A 6,181-nucleotide genomic window follows, 5' to 3' on the forward strand; every position below is an offset into this window, starting at 1 on the left:
TAGTATGCAGGACCTAAAATACATCTGATTTCAAGGGACACACCACACACTTATTAATTTAACTGTTACTTTTGGGCTTTGACAGTTTTCTATAGAAAAAAAAAACCTGTTGGGCTTGTAACACACAAAATCCTTCCTTGCCACTTTTATATATCACTTACCCTGTAAATGAATTAGTGAGGTAATTTTTATAATTATTTTAAATCACTAAAAGCAGTAAAAGACTATGTGTGTAGTAAATTGAAATATATTTAAATATTTTGGTATGTTATCATCATCAATTAGAATAATTTATACATAATAATTTTATGTAGCAAAATAGTTTATAAGAATATTCGAGGTTTTTAAAACAATTTTAATTAAATTTAGAAAATTATATTGGGTTTGTTAAATAAACTGTTATAAATATAATAATATATGTATATTATTATGTATGCAGATCCTTTTAGTTATATTTATTAAATACGACAAAATAATTATCTAATTCTTTAAAATACGATTTATGTTTACATTAATCAGTTTAATAAGTTTAATTTTTTTAATATTTTAACATATTTTAAACTTAAAATAAACAATCATACATATTTATAATATTCTATAGAACATATACCTGATTATATAATATTATAAGAATATTCAATAAATTACACGATGCACTTTTCAGTAGGTATTACAGTAAGCAATATTGTATTTCAATAGATACAGCATAGAATAATTTAAATATTTTATAGGTACTAAGGCAGTTACCTACCTAATTACTTTGAATTGACCCATTATCAATTATTATTTTTTTTATAACAAACTTTTCCATATTTTAGAAATAAAACAAGTAGGTAATTAACTTAAGTTAACATAATAGGTAACTAGTAAATTAAAATATTAAATGATTAATATTCGTTATTTTTACAAAACTAAAAACACGTTATAAAACATACATAGGCCATTTAATCGGTCTTCTCCCGTCGTAGACCGAAGCCAAGTCTTAACCCTTCGTAAAGTGCTAAATGACCTTTCGGCTGTTGAGACTTGGCTAAGAGGAACGTGAACTCATAAATGGTATAAGGTATTGTACTATAAGTCGTAAAATAATAGTAACGTGCATCGATCCACACCAATCAGAGATGCATCCTTTCCAACAAGGATCAACGAGTACTTTTCACAGCCATACGAGGTAAGTGAACACACATATATTTTGCACTCTATGACAGATTATCAACTCCGTACTCAACTAATAATATTCTGTAGTAGGATAAAAATAATGTAATTTAAATGCCGATATGCGTATACCTTCTTAATTTTCCATACCCTTTGTAATTTGCCGCATTACTCCGCACTACCCCGACTTCCCTTTTTCTATTTTATCTTTTTTTATTTTTATCTCACTACAAAGGCTTTGATTTATAGCAATAAAATTTTCAGAAAATAGCCTAATACTCTTATACTTTGAAGACCAGCGGGTTTCGCAAAAAAGTGGTATTTATTAGGTATAAGATTTCTTCGAAGGGTACTTTCGCGATAAAATTTTATAATTTCTTTTATTGTGCCAATAGTATTACGAATAACCATAATTTTGTTTAGATCGTTAATTACTATATCCCACACGGCACACACTAAAGTAAAAATATCGATGAAATGTTAATAAATTAAAATAAAAGTTAAAATGTTCAACATTCTATTTGAATTCCAGGGGGGGGGCAAATGCCCCGTCTTGCCCCCCCCCCCTCCGGGCGCCCATGAATTGTTACTTAATTAATATTTATAATATTATGTAATCGGCATCGACGATAGCGCGATACTGCGATAGCCGTTCATATTATAATAAACAGTCTTAATTATTAGATCGCACTCGCTGTATGTTGTTTTGTTGTCCGTTTCAGTCCACGCGTATGTCTAAATAAGCGTAAACATAATAAAAAGTAGACAAACTTTTGAATAATCTTGTATTATTACATATTTACATTTTAAAATCTTAGATTTAAAAACAAAAATTTTTATGAATTCCCAACTCAAAATAATTTGCTAATTTTCATGATTTTTCTGTATTTTGTCATGATATATTTATTGTAAGATGATTTAAATCGGTGGTGGGTTGTTGGCTTATATTTTAGAATTAGATTATCAAAACACAATACAATAAATCAACGTGACTAGCAACTGCCCTTGCCATTATGTTGTGTTGTTGTAACCTCATAATTAAAATATAAATCATAGTTATCTTTGCCAAATTAGAAAAAAATCTCTTTTATATGAAAAACAATTGGTAAAAAAAATATTATTAATAAAATAAAGTTGATCATATGTTTGACCTTTGTTATAACGCTTCTTAGTATAAAACATAAAAACACTGGGGAAGTAAAACTTCTCTCATAAGTAATTAAGCCTGTGAAATTATAAAAGAATTAGGGAAAGTGTGAGAAAAATCAATAGTAAGATTTGTTTTGCTTTTTTTGGAACTCCATATTCACATTCCTCGGATTTCTTTTTACTCAGTAACCGTAACCACTAATAATTAGTATATAATATACAATGTAATTGATTCAATATGTAATTTACGATAGACGTTTTTGTTTATTAATGGTTGCTATGGGCATATATAAATAAATAAACAAACGTGTCGTTTCATTTTTCGTTACGATTATTTTTCTACCCACATCTCAAGAAAGAAGTTTTACTCAAAAATATAACCTTTTTATAAAATAACATTATTATACATAACTAGAATATAATACAATGAAACTTCCATATAACGAAGCCGAGTAAGCAGCAAAAAAAAATTTGTTATATAGAGGAATTCGTTATATAGAATTACGTATTTTTTCAACTTTTTTTTTTACAACTTAAATTATGTAGGTACCTATGTATGTAAAAAACAACATCAAACATCATATTACAGTTGAATTTAATTTTTAACCTTAAATATAATTACGTATTTTTTTCAACTTTTTTTTAAATTTAATTATGTATGTATGTAAAAAACATCAAACATCATATTACAGTTTAATTTAATTTTTAACCTTAAATATAATTTAAAAGAAATAATCTGTAAGTTTTGTTTGAATTATTTATTCATATATATAATTTTTAATTATTTTTGAAAATTGTCCTTTGTTCGTAAAAAGTTTCTATACCGTCAAGTTTTAAAATAAATTTCATCGGGAACATTTGCTTCTTGTCTAAAACCATTTCTTACCACTGATAAAGTGTTTAATATGTCTTCTTCTTCTTCTTCTTCTTCTGACAAGGCATCCATTTAAAAACAGCGTTGTCAACAACATTTTCATTCGTTTTCTATTGCTAAGGCGAGAAGAATTTTGCATTTGCTTGGTTATGTTTTCACGGTTTTTCAAAATCGTTGATAGAGAACTTGTTGGAATACTATATTTCAGTGAAACCCAAAAGCGCAAATCGACCTATTTTCGATAACTCAAAAGCGCAAAAATAAATTGTATTACCTGATACATTATTTTATTTTTAATTGAAATTCGAGTGAAATGTTTTAAATCGTATACCAGATATCAATCTATATCAGTTGGTGTCTATGATACGATCGTGTCACGTGTGCGTATGTGTCCGGTTTTCGCTAAAATTAAAATTATAAGTCTTCAAATATTTATTATTGAAATTTCATTTACATTAACTTACACAAAAGGGCTGAGCCACCTTCGGACGAACCAAGGACTACCAATGGTCCAGAATCATATTACAGGCATTTAAAGGTTCAATTTTATAACCCCCCACCCATCTATTTATAGTTTTATTAAAATGATTAAAGAACACCAAGTAGAAGTTTATTTAAAATTACAGTCAAATGGTCGAAAAACTACATACCGCAAATCTTAAGTCATCAAAAACTTGGACTTTCTATAAAGAAAAAAAAGTTACAAAATTGGAATACTTGAAGACAGTGGGCTTCAAATTTCAAATTTAATTTTAAAGTACCTACTCATTATTATATTAGGTAGTTAAATATATTAATTTATTTATTCATAATACTTTTTTTAACTAATTTAAAATAATACTCAAAATTCTAATATTTATTTTTTACTGATTTTTTGATTTTTTGAACTAATTTCAATATCACTGTAAATGCTTAATTAAATATTAATAATAACTACGATTTTAATAAAATACATTTTTTTTATAAAATTGATGTGCGCTTATGGGTTATTAAAAAGGTAATTTTATTTTGGGCTTATGGGTTATTTATTTTTGCACTTTTAGGTTGCGTTTGGGTTATATTTTGCGCTTATGGGCTACACTGCTACAGCCCTATATTTTGCGGCAATATCTTTTTTTTAACACCTTTATCAACTTCGTTTAAAATTTCAAATTTATCGGTGATAAACATTTACGTTTCGACATTTTTTTTGTACGGACGAAGAGAAAACGAAAGAAAATTCGTGTGTATACTCGTTTGCAATAATATTGGAGCTGAAGTACTGCAGTAAAATTAATCAGTTTGCCTACCTTCGGTGTCTTATCTTTATCGGGTACACTGTTCATGTACAATTTTTTAGAACTATGTATGACATAAAATATCAATTTGATAGTGACAACATTTACAAAAACTGGTTTTTATCGAATAATTATTTCGTTATATAGAAACATCAGATTCGTTATTTGGGGATAAATTTACGTGTAATTAACAATGAAGGTCATAGTTCTTAAAAATATTTCGTTAGGTAAACAGAAAATTTCGTTAAATGGAAATTTCACTGTAGTATTGTAACATAGTATTATGATGTTTTCAATTTATTTTTTATGGTAGGTAAAATGAATAACAGTTGTTTTTCCCCAAACATAATGGAATGTTACATGTCTCACACAACCGTTCAGTTCATTTTTGATTTGCTTTTGTGCTGCATAATGCACATCTTCTTAGTGTACCACAAGTAAGTTGATATGCAGAACTCTCAAACCGTGCTACATGTCTACATCAGGGACGGATCCAGGGGGCCTAGGGGCCCAGCCCCCCCCCCAGACATAATTTTTTTAAATTTTATAATTATATATTAAATAACAAATAACTAAAATCTAAACTTCTTTTCACATTATCACTTTATATATTAAACTATCTGCCCGACCTTCCTCCGGAAGAAATTATTTTTTTTATAATTTAATTTAAAAACATGACTTTTTTTGGCTATACAAATAATATAATATAATTACATATTAGATTCTGAACGAAGTGATGAATGTATTGATTTTACAATGATGTGTGTTTTTTTTTTTTTTTTTTTTTTGTGTCTGACGACAACTTTTGGAGCAGTAAAAATGCTTCGATTTTCAAAAGTTGTACCTTTTCTGAAAGGAAAGTGAATCTAGTTGGTACTTTGGGGGGTCAAAAGTGAAAATTTCCCAATACTTTTCAAAAGCGGCAGGAAAAACCTTAAAAAAATAACGGAAAAACGCGAATTTTTACGCAAAACCAATTTTTGACAAAAACGAAAACTTAATTTTACTGTAACTCAAAAAATAATTATTGTAAGCACTTGAAATTTGCAACAGATGTTTATATTAGCGTTGTCTATACAGGGTTAAATTTTCAAAGTGTTTCGACTTTTTTTGAGCTATTTATAGACAAATGAAATTTTCAATTTTTCTAAGTATTTTTTTTTAAAATAACGATAAAAAATTTTTGGTTGGATAGAAAACTTTGAAAATTTAATACAAGGTTTCTTATAAGTTGTTCTCACAGTGATAAAAAAAAATCCAAAATCGTTAGTCACAATTTTTTTTTATAAGTGCTTAAAGTTTAAATTTATACGAAATATGTCAAAATTGCGAAAATTTGCAAGTAATTTTGTGGTTGAAAAATCGTAAAATTTTTTTCTTTTATAAATAAGCTTTTAAAATTTGGTACAAGGTTCTCCATAAGTTTTTCTTTAAATATCTGTAAAAAAAACTCAACCGGACTAAGACAAAAAATTTTTAGGAGTGTTTGAAATTTAAATTTTTACAAAACCGCATTAAATAACGGTTTAGCCTCAAACGATTTTTGATATTTGTTATTATTCAAAAAGTATGAGTCGTAGACACTTGAAAATTTTACCAGTTGTGTAAATTGACATTTTCTTTATATAGTTTTATTTTCAAAATATTTCACTAATTTTTAATCTATTTATAGGCAATTGAAATAATCGATTTATATTGATATTTTATTTTATAAATGTTGATAAAA

Source organism: Acyrthosiphon pisum, chromosome A2, assembly GCF_005508785.2.
Source record: "Acyrthosiphon pisum isolate AL4f chromosome A2, pea_aphid_22Mar2018_4r6ur, whole genome shotgun sequence".
NCBI classification, from domain to species: domain Eukaryota; kingdom Metazoa; phylum Arthropoda; class Insecta; order Hemiptera; family Aphididae; genus Acyrthosiphon; species Acyrthosiphon pisum.